The sequence below is a fragment of the Odocoileus virginianus genome, chromosome 14, assembly GCF_023699985.2.
Source record: "Odocoileus virginianus isolate 20LAN1187 ecotype Illinois chromosome 14, Ovbor_1.2, whole genome shotgun sequence".
NCBI classification, from domain to species: domain Eukaryota; kingdom Metazoa; phylum Chordata; class Mammalia; order Artiodactyla; family Cervidae; genus Odocoileus; species Odocoileus virginianus.
This window is the reverse complement of record NC_069687.1, coordinates 29,551,601-29,566,297: the sequence shown is the minus strand read 5'-3', so window position 1 is coordinate 29,566,297 and position 14,697 is coordinate 29,551,601. Positions and strand designations below refer to the sequence as shown.

The 14,697-nt window shown below is 41.7% G+C and overlaps 1 protein-coding gene across 1 annotated transcript in view; it reads left to right on the top strand.

Annotated features, from left to right (window-relative positions):
• The window catches only part of ADAMTS12 (ADAM metallopeptidase with thrombospondin type 1 motif 12), a 378,176-nt gene that overhangs the window by 181,870 nt on the left and 181,609 nt on the right, over window positions 1-14,697 (top strand). The gene's annotated exons all lie outside the window — the stretch shown is intronic.

Below are 14,697 nucleotides of genomic sequence, written 5' to 3'. Positions count from 1 at the left end.
GGGACAGATTGAAGGCAAAGGGAAAAGGGGGCAACAGAAGATGAGATGGTTGAATGGTGTCATTGTCTCAATAGACATGAGTTTGAGCAAACTCCAGGAGATAGTGAAGGACAGGGAAGCCTGTCATGCTGTGGTCCATGGGTTCATGAAGAGTCACACATGACTTAACAACTGAACAACATCAGCAATGTACTGTAGTTTGGTTCCTGTTGTAGCATATGTCAGAACACCCTTCCTTTTAAAGGAAGGCTGACTACTATTCCATTGTATGTATTTACTGTTGTGTTGTGTTAGTCACTCAGTCGTGTCCAACTCCTGCGATCCCACGAACTGCAAACCGCCAGGCTTCTCTATCCATGGAATTCTCCAGGCAAGAATACTGGAGTGGGTTACCATTTCCTTCTCCATGTATTTACTATGTTTTGTTTATTTGTTTATCTCTCTGACAATGTAGGAAGTTACTTTTTAAAATAAATCTCAGTGTTGGAAATTTACCCATCTCTCTTTCTCTTCTGCCAAAAAGAGCTTGGAAAAACAAGTGAGTAAAAAATATTTTCTTCTGAGTTCTGCTTCCTTGTCACTTTGCTCTAGTGGGTGAGTAACTGGCATATTCTACAAAGTAAGGGCAGAGGTGGGATTGAGTCATGGCTTTCTCCAGCCATGGAATTGAATAAAACTTAACTGAAAATGAGAGGAACTAGAGTTTTGACCTATAATGAACATCATGTCTTTTGTTGCAAATAGGAATGAAGAAAACAAAACAATACTTATTGTGACTCTGGGACATGCCAGGCATTATGCTTGAGGTTCATCCCACATTCTAATTTATTCCTCCCTAGAGCAATTCTGTAACTCAGACTTTAGACAAAGCAGCAATAATGAAAAGGCCTTGGACTAATATACAAGTACCTTGAGCTCTAAACAAGTGCTATGCAGTAAAAAAACATACTGGGAGTCACAGATGCAAATGACATATGTAATTCTCAATTTCCTAGCAGCCAAGGTAAAAAAAAAAAGAGAGAAATAATGAAAAGAAACAAGTGAAATTCATTTTAATCACTTACTTGGCCAGAGATATCTGGAATTTTATTATTTCAACATGTAATCAATGTAAATTGTTAATGTGATAATTTGCATTCTTTTTTTGGTTGCCAACTCTTTGGAATCCAGGGTTTATTTTACATTTACAGCACATTTCAGTTTTGACTTGTCATGTTTTAAGGGCTCTATCACCACATATGGCTGGTGACTGTGTATAGTCCCGTGCTCCTCTGGGCCATGGTGTTCTTTCCACTTCACCCCAGTGAGTGTATATTCCTTAATGGACATACTAGCTCATAACTTCCAAGCTCTCTACCAGTCACTTACTTTCATAGAAGAATTGCTGGCTTATTACTTAGAGGGAATATTTCCTTTTATTCCCCTTAATTTTGCATTTTCCCCAGGTCTATTTCTCTACCTTTGGAGAACCAGGAAATGAATGAATAGACAAATTGGGTAGATTTATACTTCTCAATAATTACACAGGCGATTATTATCTGATTGCTGTTGCTAGGGGAGCATTTTAGATGGTTGGGAGAATAGCCTTTGGTTACTTGGTTAAAAGGACAGACATTAACAAGAGAATTAGAGAGGAAAGTCAGAAAAACGTTGCTATTGAATTATAAAATTGTGGTGCAGAATATAAAAGGAAAAGTCTTCACCATATTTTTGAAGTTTATCTTTCTAACTATAAAAGCAATATAGAAAGTACAATGGAGTGCATAAAACAAAAAATTACCCACAATCTCACTTTCTCTAATAAGCTTCTGAGAAATTTCAAAACTAGAGGGAATTTCAAAACTAGACTCCTATTTTGTGGGTTCCCTTGTCCTTTAGAGTGAGGAAGACACCTCACTTCAGAATGGTGTTTCCTTTGGGAAACAGAACTTGCCCAGTTTGGACATGTGTGCGTGTTCGTTGTTAGCACTGCTTTGGGGTTGGGAGCTGGAGGTGGGTAAATGTGCTGACAGAAGCATAGAAGTTGAGAAGGAGGAGCAAATGACTGTTAAGGTGGTGGCTCATTTGATGTTGAATGACTTGTCTCCTGAATGAATGAAAGGGTCCCAAGGAAAGTAAGAGGAGTTTGAGTTGAGTACTTATGGGATACGGGTCTTCTATTGGAACCAGGCCCTGACCATCAGCGGGTGGCCTTGAGTATCCTGGGCTGTGGCGCTGGTGCTGCAGGATAGGTTCTGATTCTCTCTGTGAGTGACTTTCTCTTGGTCCAGGACATGCCTGTCGCAGGTTTCCAGATCATTTGTCCTCTTTGTGCCGTTGACATCTTCAGCATTTGAAATACACATGACCTTGAACAACACAGGGGTTGGAAGTACTGACCCCAGTGCAGCTGAAAATCCAGGTACTGCTATCTCTGCCCCCCAAAAAAGGAGCTGTTCGATGACTCACCCATGGGTAGGAAGCTGAAACCGTTTGGATAGAATCAGAACTCAAACCCTAGTTTTGTCGATTCCACACGTTGTGATCTCTAGCTGAAAGCAAACTCCGCCCCCCCCCCCCCCCCCCCCCCACTTAGTTAATTTAAAGAGTCTTCTTCGCCTCCCTTTACTCAGATGGTAAAGAATCTACCTGCAATGCGGGAAATGTGGGCTAGATCCCTGAGTTGGGAAGATCCCCTGGAGGAGGGCATGGCAACCCACTCCAGTATTATTATTTTTTGTGTGTGTGGCTTCTTTTTTTAATTTAATTTAATTTTTTTTTTCATTTATTTTTATTAGTTGGAGGCTAATTACTTTACAATATTGTAGTGGGTTTTGTCATACATTGACATGAATCAGCCACGGAGTTACATGTATTCCCCATCCCGATCCCCACTCCCACACTCCAGTATTCTTGCCTGGAGAATCCCCATGGACAGAGGAGCCTGGCAGGCTACAGTCCATGAGGTCTCGAAGAGTCAGACACTACTGAGCGACTAAGCAGAGGACAAAATGAAAATATAGGTACTGTGTTTGAAAAAAATCCATGTGCAAGTGGATTGGTGCAGTTCAAACCTGTGTTGTTCAGGGATCAGCTGTATTCAACAGGCAATTCCTCCCCAGAATGAGGAGGAGCGACAACATGAAGAGGGACTTGTGATACTGACATGGTCGTTGCCTGGCACTGACACGGGCGGGGAGGGCTTTCCTGATAATGCCATGGTCCTCCTCCAGTGTCTGCCCCTTAACAGGACTCATCCTGTGTAGGCAGGCCAGGGTGACTTTTGAAGCCTGTCATCAGACCAGTGAAGGATGTAGCCTGTCACCCTGGATGTATCCTTTGTCTTCACACAGCTATTTCAGACCAGTTCAGCACTTACAAATTCATGAATCTCGTGGAGCCCAAACGAACCCTTTGGGTGGTATATGTTACTTGCAGCTTCTCTAAAGTAGTACTCATCTTTGTCACTGTACCAAAATCAGGCCAAAAGGGACTCACATTTGATGAATGAGTAATAAAACTCAGATTAGATTTACTAGAATGTGAATACCATTATTTCCTGTTTTCTTTACCTCTCTATGCACAACCCTACTCCCACAAATCATTATTAAGTGAATGAATCCCTATACTCATTCAGTAAATATTTGTTGCCTGTTAAAGGATGCCAGGGTCTAGGCTGAGTCTTGAGTTACACAGATGACTGAGACACTGGTTCAGTTCTTCCTTGTATAAAAATAAATGAAAATATGTCGGAGAATGTTTTGCCTATGTTCTCCTCTAGGAGTTTGATAGTTTCTGGTCTTACATTTAGATCTTTAATCCATTTTGAGTTTATTTTTGTGTATGGTGTTAGAAAGTGTTCTAGTTTCATTCTTTTACAGGTGGTTGACCAGTTTTCCCAGCACCACTTGTTAAAGAGGTTATCTTTTTTCCATTGTATATCCTTGCCTCCTTTGTCGAAGATAAGGTGACCATAGGTTCGTGGATTTATCTCTGGGCTTTCTATTCTGTTCCATTGATCTATATTTCTGTCTTTGTGCCAGTACCATACTGTCTTGATGACTGTGGCTTTGTAGTAGAGTCTGAAGTCAGGTAGACTGATTCCTCCAGTTCCATTCTTCTTTCTCAGGATTACTTTGGCTATTCGAGGTTTTTTGTATTTCCATTACAAATTGTGAAATTATTTGTTCTAGTTCTGTGAAAAATACTGTTGGTAGTTTGATAGGGGTTGCGACATAAATCACAGCAGGATCCTCTATGACCCACATCCCAGAATTTCAGAAATAAAAGCAAAAATAAACAAATGGGACCTAATGAAACTTAAAAGCTTTTGCACAACAAAGGAAACTATAAGCAAGGTGAAAAGACAGCCCTCAGATTGGGAGAAAATAATAGCAAACGAAGCAACAGACAAAGGATTAATCTCAAAAATATACAAGCAACTCCTCCAGCTCAACTCCAGAAAAATAAATGACCCAATCAAAAAATGGGCCAAAGAACTCAACAGACATTTCTCCAAGGAAGACATACAGATGGCCAACAAACACATGAAAAGATACTCAACATCACTCATTATCAGAGAAATGCAAATCAAAACCACAATGAGGTACCATTATACGCCAGTCAGGATGGCTGCTATCCAAAAGTCTACAAGCAATAAATGCTGGAGAGGGTGTGGAGAAAAGGGAACCCTCTTACACTGTTGGTGGGAATGCAAATTAGTACAGCCACTATGGAAAACAGTGTGGAGATTTCTTAAAAAGCTGGAAATAGAACTGCCTTATGACCCAGTAATCCCACTTCTGGGCATACACACCAAGGAAACCAGATCTGAAAGAGACACGTGCACCCCAATGTTCATCGCAGCACTGTTTATAATAGCCAGGACATGGAAGCAACCCAGATGCCCATCAGCATACGAATGGATGAGGAAGCCGTGGTACATATACACCATGGAATATTACTCAGCCATTAAAAAGAATTCATTTGAATCAGTTCTAATGAGATGGATGAAACTGGAGCCCATTATACAGAGCGAAGTAAGCCAGAAAGATAAAGACCATTACAGTATACTAACACATATATATGGACTTTAGAAAGATGATAACGATAACCCTATATGCAAAACAGAAAAAGAGACTCTGATGTATAGAACAGATTTGTGGACTCTGGGAGAAGGCGAGGGTGGGATGTTTCAAGAGAACAGCATTGAAACATGTATATTATCTAGGGTGAAACAGATAACCAGCTCAGGTTGGGTACATGAGACAAGTGCTCGGGCCTGGTGCACTGGGAAGACCCAGAGGGATCGGGTGGAGAGGGAGGTGGGAGGGGGGACTGGGATGGGGAATACATGTAAATCCATGGCTAATTCATTTCAATGTATAACAAAAACTACTGTAATGATGTAAAGTAATTAGCCTCCAACTAATAAAAATTAAAAAAAAAAATAAAAAAAAAATAAATGAAAATAAAACCAAAAAAACAAAACTCTACCCATTAAACTAGAAGAAAAAAAAAAAGGCTTCCTTCTCAGGATGTTGCTTTCCAAAATGGCAGGCTCATCCACACAGAACAGAAATTAAATGAAACACAGAACTTTGAAATAAGGGAATTAACAATAACAAATCCATTTACTTGCTTATTTGATAATAGATAAATGCCCTTGATTCACAACATAAATAATATTCTGACCTTTATTAGAAAAAAGCAAACTGCAGGGTCCCTCTTTTTGTCACTAGTCACAAGAGCAAATTGATCCATGATTGCAACTGATACAACAATGTCCCCTAATATTATAATTGGTATCTGTTGAGTTCTCCTTGCCCTGAATTCCTTTCTCAGATCTGTGATGTCCCAGAGAGCTAAGGAGAAAAACAACAACAGCAACAACAACAGTGCATTCACTGCCTTTAAAGTATTTAGAAAACAAATTCTTATAACACATTGGGAAACTCTATACTCTGTAATGTTTCCTTATTAAAGAGACATTTTTATAAAGTAACTGTCCTAGTGAGGCTGAGTTTTACTGTGAAAAATGACACAAAGTTATTGGAGACTAGAAGCCCCTACTCTCTACTTCCAGTATGGAAAACCTAAAAGTTCTGGATAAAGAGCTTTGAAAGAAACAGTCCTTTTCTTTAAATACAGATAATGGAGTGGACATGAACACGAGTAAAGTTCTCAGAAGGAAAGAGAAAAGAGGGAGGGAGGGAAAAAGGAAGGAAAGGCAATAAAAGAAAAGAGGGGAAAATGAGAATGCAGATACCAGAGGTTAACCAAATGCTGAATACAGTGGCTTCCTGGCGCTCTGAGCTCTGGAGTTTGAGCGTCCACAGGTCAGGTCCTAAGGACGAGTTTCTGAGATCACAGAAGGTGGTGAGGTATAGAGAGACTCATGCATGAAGCCCCAACTTTGAAAACATGTCATTCTCAGTGAATGGGTGTGCTAGGAACCAAACCAACTAAGCTATTAAAAAAAAAATACCTGCAGAGGAATATTGTAAAGAAATGTCCCAATTTTGGCCCAGGGCTGGGTGGAGGAAAGCCATATACTCTGTCAGGAGAATAACAGAACCTTTTGAAGCCTGTACAAATCTAAGTTGCTATAGTAAAATATTTATGCAAGAGGTTATATTGATGTAAAATTAAGCATTAGTAAGAGGGAAATAATTACAAATACATCCATACGTATGTGTGTTGTACATAGATGCTTATGTAAATATGACCAGATATAAATATAATAAAAATAATCTCATCAGGCTGGAATTGTTCTGTTGCTGTCTCTCAAAAGTGGGGCAGATGGTTTTTCAGAGTTTCTGTAATCTCTGTAATCTCTTTCTCTGATTAGTACTCATGACTTATAGCCTGACTGTTGCTTTCTTGCCAAGTTAACATTTTGTATTCAAGGACTCTGGGGGTGCAGGGAGAGCTTAGACCTATTTAAGTCCTGGAGTCAAGTTCGTGAAATATCAAGCAGTTATGTGTGATCTGAGAGGCAGCAGCAGTGAAAGTAGCTGACTTTCTTATTAACAGACACACTGAGCCGTTGATGCCAGTGGGTAGAGTGTTAATAAATGAACTATTTGCTAGGCATCACCCAGAATTTTCTTGCTGCATTTAAAAATGCATGTGAATTGAAGTTCCCAAGCAGTCAACCTTGGTACTTTCAGATCTCTTAAGAAAACCATACATAGAACTCATGGAATTGTTTTCTCCAGAACAAGAGTACACGTGTAAGCTTTATGAATATAGTGTTTCTAAAGGCTGTTGTGTGGGTCAGTCTTATTCCTGCTAGTGACAGAGTGGAAGTACTAAAAGAGAACCCACTAGTTATTTATGTTAATCAACTTGCTGAGCTGAGGGTTTAGAGCAAATGCTACCATTTGGAGACAAAAGCAGCTCGTTTCCGGAGTTGTAGATGAGGAGAGATGCTTACAAACATGGAGGGGGTGGTTAATCATCATATCACTCAGGATATGTTTATGTGTAGCAGAAAACCCTGTGTAAGTTTTATTTATTTAAAATATTTTTATTGAGTGCAAAGAACTATGTTTTTAGATGCTGGAGATAAAGGAGCAAACAAAACAGTCCTCTTTTATTCTAGTTGAAAAAATGGACCTTTATTCATCATTCACTTGAGTGGAATCCGGAGATAAAATGTCCCAGGCTGATATAGTGCTCCACAATCATCAGGGACTCAGACTCCTATCATCTGTCTTCCATCTTGTTCCATCTTCTTGGATATCTGGCTTCTACTTCCTTGTCCAGACCATCCCAATGCAGACTAGGAAGGAGGAAGAAGAGAAGTATCCATGCCTTCCCTTTAAATTCTGTAAGTTTCATGTAACACTGCCCCATGTCCTATTGGTCAGAATTTAACCACAAAGGAGGCTGGGACATTTAGTTTTCCTTCTAGGAGGCCAGCTGCCCAGCAAAAATTCAAGGAGGAAGAACAAATATTGGGGCAACTGGTAGTCTGACACAGTCAGCATAAAGGCAAGCAGAAATTGCCTTAGGCATGATATGGTATTTGACATGGTAGTTTTAAGGACCTGATACAAATAACGGAGATGGGACAAATGGAGAAGGGAAACTATGACGGTACTCACCTTAGGTTGCCCGCCACCTTAGAGTGGCCTGGATCTGTTTGGAGAGCACCAATTCTTTTTTCTTTCTGTGTCAATGCTTGGCTGTAGGTCTGTGTGAGCATTGACAAAAGCCTGTTAAGTAGTTTGTACCATATTTATTGAGCATGTAATATATTTAGAGAGCTCAGTAATCTTTAAAAAGTACAGCCAGAAAATGTAGGGAGGTAGATGTGGAGCTTCAGAGTGGCCCTTTCCTTGGAAGGTCCTGCTGAAGCTCAACACCAGCCCTAGGTAAATGGTAAGATGGTCCCATGCTGGTCCATCACTCATATCCCAACAGATGGAAGAGAGGTCCATTTTCCAAGAGACTCATCTCCAGTCTCTTCCACTGCCTCAGTGGCTATACTTATGTAATAGGTCTTTCAATGTGTAAACCTTCATTAAAACCTCAGAAGAAAGCATAAGCTACTTAAAGCAACCTGGATTTCTGTTCTCATTCTGTAGCTTCTGGGCAAGACATTTTTCTCCCTTTATTTTCATGCAGATAATTTTAGAGTAACAGATTCTTATAATCTAAGGAGATCAGTCCTGGGTGTTCATTGGAAGGACTGATGCTGAAACTGAAACTACAATACTTCAGCCACCTCATGTGAAGAGCTGACTCATTGAAAAGACCCTCATGCTAGGAAAGATTGAGGGCAGGAGGAGAAGGGGACGACAGAGGATAAGATGGTTGGATGGCATCACCAACTCAATGGACGTGGGTTTGGGTGGACTCCGGGAGTTGGTGATGGACAGGGAGGCCTGGCATGCTGCGGTTCATGGGGTCGCAAAGAGTCAGACACAACTGAGTGGCTGACCTGAACTGAAAGAGTCATTTGATCTAATTTCCTTCCTGAGCTTGTCTTCCGTAAAGCTGTATTTCCCAAGTAATGTGCCATGGGAGTCTCAGTATTAAGAGGAGCTCTGTAAACAGTCCCAAGATCAAGAATCCTTGGGAAACAGCGCCAAATTTCCCATCTGGAGATTCCCAGTGTAGTTAGTTTTTATAGGCTGGAAGAATTGCATCCCTTACATACAAAGATAACTGTGCGGGAATTAACTCTTTATTGATACTGCAGAAAAGGAGAGCTCACCACTGAGGATCTAGAGCCTATCAGAAGCCTTTCGTGGTGCCTTGGGTCCCTGGTGGCTCAGAGGGTAAAGAATCCACCTATAGTGTAGAAGACCTGGGTTTGATTCCTGGGTTGTGAAGATCTCCTGGAAGAGGGAATGGCTACCTACTCCAGTATTCTTGCCTAGAGAATTCCATGGACAGAGGACCCTGGCAGGCTATGGTCCATGGGATTGTAAAGAGTCAAACACCACTGAGCAGCGAACATTTTCACTTGGGTATGTGTGAAGGTCCCTGACTTATTCACCAACCCCTTAGTCACGAAGCTGAGGAAAATGTGTCACCAGAATTCTACCAATGTTCAAGCGTGCCAGGCCTCATTATCCACTTGGTTGATTATTCAGTTTTTCTTAGTCTTCTTCTGCCCCCAGCTGCCTCCTCCTCATCTGGTCTTCATGGTGAGAAGTGCCTCGGTACATTTTTATTGGAAGATGAGGAAGGGAAAGAAAGTGTGCGAAATTAGATTTCAAATCAGGGGAATTCCTCATCAGTCCAAATGTTAGCGATGAATGAAAGTGGTAATTTACAATAAAATACTGATGGATTAAAATGTTTATAAATTCTCATTCTGATTGACTCTCCAGAGAGATCTCAAAGTCTCCCTTTTACTTAGACTTGATTTGATTTCTATGTTGTTATTTCAGGGAGTTTCACATTTCCAAAGTTGTTGGTGATTTCCTTGCTCTTTTTTGGCATGTTCTGAGTGAAGTTAGGACTTCATCAGGCAAGACCAGTCAGCCCTTGGAGAGTGTGTTTCACCTTATTTATTCAGGTGCTTATATTTATGTCCACACTCCTAAACCTGCGGGGGTTCTTGCTTTTGACATCTACTAGTTACTAACACTTAGATTCATGTAGCTGCACTTGTTTATCTTTAAAGACAGCTGTTTCTACTTTAGTAGTGACCACTTTTGAGAAATGGAGAGTCTTACATAAGTGTAAAAATATTTTTAGTTCTCAGTAAAAGAGGTAAACTTTTTTTTTTAAATGAAAATGAATTTCCTAGCTGAGACATTTCAAATCTATCCAAAGCCAGCCTGAAGGACACACACACACACACCTCTGGCAGCTCAGCCATCATTGCTAAAGGACATGGCCCCAGCATTGACACTGAGGTCTGTTGGGAAAGGCCACAGTGTCCTGCTAAGAAGGGGATCTGGTTGCAGGTGTGTGATGGCAGCCAACTGTTGGCAGTTGTGCATGGGTAATGGGAAGGTGTGCTGGTTCAACTCAGCACCAGAGCTGAAAGGTCCCCAAGAGATGGTGTCATCTGGTGACCTAAACCTGTGCCATGTGGAATCCCCCTCAGGGTCATCTGCCACCTGATCATAGTCACTGTCTTTTCCATGCTCTTTGCATAATCTTGGTTTGAAGAAAGTGTTCCGTAGCTAAAATAAAAATTTAAAGTAGCAGTTCAGTTCAGTTTCCTGTACATGAGGGTGGAGTCAGGGATGGTGATGAGAACATTTGCCCAAGGTTCTGGGACTTGGAAGTGGCTCAGTGCAGAAGTGGCCAAGCCAGGCCCACGGGGAGTGGGGAATGGTCATTGGTGGTCTCAGGAGCTTCCCTGGCTGTCCAGTGGTTAAGACTTTACCTTCCAATGCAGGGGGTGTGGCTTCGATCTGTGGTCAGGGAGCTAAAATCCCACATTCCTTTTGACCAAAATATAAAAAAACAGAGGCAACATTGTGACAAATTCAATAAAGACTTTAAAAGTGGTCTGCATCAAAAAATATTAAAAATAGTGGGCCTGGGCAAGCTGTCTAGGTTCTATTAGACTTAAGCCATCCTTCTTTTTTTTTCCCCAGGCAAGTCATGCACAGGAATTTCACTCCCATCTCCACACCACAATTTAAATGGGATTCAGACGGACTTGTCTAAAATGCTCATATGCTGCTTAATGGCTATGAGGCTTTGGACAAATTTGAATAAATATAACCTCTCTGAGTCTCATTTTTCTCACTTAAAAATGATAAGAATAAGACTTACCTCAAATATTTGTTGAGAACTAAATACAGTTGGCCTTCCACAGCTGCAGGTTCAACCAACCACAGATTGGCCAACCTTGGCTAGAAAATACTGCCCCCTCCAAAAAAAAGCTTAGAAAAATTCCAAAAAAGAAAAAATCTGAGTTTATTGCTCATCTGCAACTGTTTGTGTAGCATGTATATTGTATTTATAACTATCTACATAGCATTTACTTCATATGAAGTATCACAAGTAATCTAGAGATATTTAAAGTATACAGTATACAGCCTAGGTTATATACAAACTTGATGCCTTTATATATAAATTACTTGAATATTCATGGATATTGGCAGGTGCAGGGGGTCCTGGAACCAATTCCCTACGGATATTAAAGGATGACTGCAGTAAATATCAGGTCTAAAAAAATATTCATCACAGGCCAGGCTCTCTATCAGAGATGGCTGTTGGTGTTTGTGTTCTTGCCAAGTTGCCTCCCAAGAATTCACTCATGCTGGTGGCAAGAAGGTAGGAGCAAGGATACTAGGTCTTACTTATCTGGAAGCTATAGAGTGTGGCCTGGAGAAGACTAACTTGAGAGGATCTTCTTGGGGGAAATTGGTTCTCACACCTAGCAGTAGGTCCAGTTAAAGGCCAATAACCAATCAGCGGTAAACCATTCTAAGTTAAACATCCTTCTAAACCTCCTTCTCCATGGGAACTCTGAGAACAAGGCAGCTGAAAAGAATCCAGATGAGGAAGAGTTGAGTCATGGTAGGAGACAAATCCTAGAACAATTCCCTAAGCAGAAGAGGTAGCTTCTAGAAACTACTGGCATGCTAAACAGACACTCTCTAGAGTGCAGGAAAGTATAATTTCCAGAGTCTTCTGCTCTGTGTTCACTTTCCCTGCCTCCCTGATGATACTCGAGCCTCCTCCAGGCAACTTCCTTAAAGCTTGGTCTATTCCTGTCTGCATGTTAACCCTGAGTCTAAGACAGAGGTGGCAGATAATGGCCTGCTACCTGTTGTTCAGATGCCATGTCATGTCTGACTCTTTCTGACCCCATGGACTGCAGCACACCAGGCTTCCCTGTCCCTTACCATTTCCTGCAGTTTGCCCAGGTTCATGCCCATTGAATCAGTGATGCTAATTCAACCATCAGCTTGAATCGGTGACCCAACCATCTTATCTTCTGCCACCCACTTCTCTTCCTGCCCTCAATCTTTCCCAGCCTTAGGGTCTTTCCCAATAAGTCAGCTCTTGGCATCAAGTGGTCAAAGTATTGGAGCTTCAGCTTCAGCATCAGTCCTTCCAATGAGTATTCAAGGTTGATTTCCTTTCAGATTGACTGGTTTGATCTCCTTGCTGTCCAACAGACTCTCAAGTCTTCTCCAGCATCACAGTTCAAAAGCATCAATTCTTTGCTGCTCAGCTTTCTTTATGGTCCAACTCTCACATCCATATGTGGCTACTGGAAAGGCCATAGCCTTGACTATATGGACCTTTCTTGGCAAAGGATGTCTTTGCTTTTTAATACCCTATCTAGGTTTGTCTGCTACCTGAGAGAGCACTAAATGTGAGAGAGCTTTGTGAAGAGCTGCCAAAAGCATTTAGGAAAAGGGAAAATGCTCAGTTATTTGCATTTCCCTGGTGTCTCCAGGGCTTCCAGTCTGCTGGTACACAGGGCATCCTGGACATCTCATCAGATGTTGCCCAGATCCTTGCTCTTCCTCCACTTCCAGTTATAGGAAGTCAGTCCTCTGTCAGGACTGGACATCATCCTTACTTACACTGCCCCCTTGGCTAGATTTCTCCCCTTAAAACAAACATTTTGTGCATTGGCAGGCAGGTTCTTTACCACTAACGCCACTTAGAAGCCCAAGTTTATTAAGCCCAAGAATAGATTTTGAATTTATTTAGACCTATGATGAACTGTGGTGTTGGAGAAGACTCTTGAGAGTCCCTTGGATTGCAGAGAGATCCAACCAGTCCATCCTAAAGGAGATTAGTCCTGAATATTCACTGGAAGGACTGATGCTGAAACTGAAACTCCAATACTTTGGCCACCTGATGTGAAGAACTGCCTCATTGGTAAAGACCCTGATGCTGGGAAAGATTGAAAGGAGGAGGAGAAGGGGACAACAGAGGATGAGATGGTTGGATGGCATCATCAACTTGATGGACGTGAGTTTGTGTAAACTCCAGGAGTTAGTGGTGGACAGGAAAGCCTGGCGTGCTGCAGTCCATGGGGCAGCAAAGAGTCAGACATGACTGAGCAACTGAACTGGTGATCGTGTCTCATCTCTTTTGTAAATATTAGTCAGTGCAGTGTGTCCTAACTTCACATAGGAAGCAACACTGAGGAACCAGGATGGGTTACAGAGCAAATGAGTGTAATCAACTCTACAACCCAGAGAGCACTGTGGGCAGAGGGCAGGATGTGGTTTTGGTTGTCCCAATTCCGAGTCAGAGGCAGGGCCTCAGGAGGGGGTGGTGTTATAGATGCCTTTGAAGAATAGGACCAGACTAATAAGTGGAAATTACAAGGGGGAAGTTCTAGCTCAGCGCGGGAGAGAACTGGGAGTTGATGTGTGCCCCCAGCACCAGAAGTATTCAAGCCGAGGCTGGGTGGCCATCACCAGGGATGAGGAAGGGGTTGAGAGGTTTGCTGTTCTGCTTGCATGTTCTCCCCAGCCAGTGCTCCAGGGTCCTGAGGAGAGTAGGGAGCAGGTATGTCACTGTCTTCCAGAGAGAAATCTTCAAAGATTGGGACTCTGCTTGTCCATCAGCCCAGGCTTCTTGCCTTATTCACTCTTTTGGTAAATTCATCTTTTGTCTATCCCCTAACTCCTTTTGGCTTCTTTTGTGGCTCAGATGGTAAAGAATCCACCTGCAATGCAGGAGACCTGGGTTTGATCCCTGTGTTGGGAAAATCCCCTGGAGAAGGGAACAGCTATCCACTCCAGTTTTCTGGCCTGGAGAATTCCATGGACTGTATAGTCCATGGGGTTACAAAGAGCTAGGCATGACTGAGTGACTTTCACTCACTCACTCATTAAGCCATTCTAAGCCCATTGAAACTTTTCAGACTTGACCACCACTTGGGGTTAAGCTTCTCAATGTGTGAAGTAGCACTTCATAGTTGTTTTGGTTTTAAATAGACCTCTTTCAAGTTTCAGGGCAGTGCTTCTCAAACTTCTGGGAGTTTGAAGATGTTTTCAGTTCTCTTTCTGATTCTGTAGCCTCCCTTGGGTTTTGCCTTTCGAACTATGATCCTCATATATTAAGTCTTTTCCATACTGAAATCTATGAGTGACCTTTAGAGTTTTACTGTTGTTTGCTAGATCTTTGTTCAGCTCATTTTGTACCTTCTTGGAATAGAATGTCCTGAACCATATGCAGGTTCTCCAGCTTACATTTCTGCAGTTTTATTCATGTTTATTCTGTGGGAGACAGTGTGGTATATATGAAAATGCAAGATTTTAG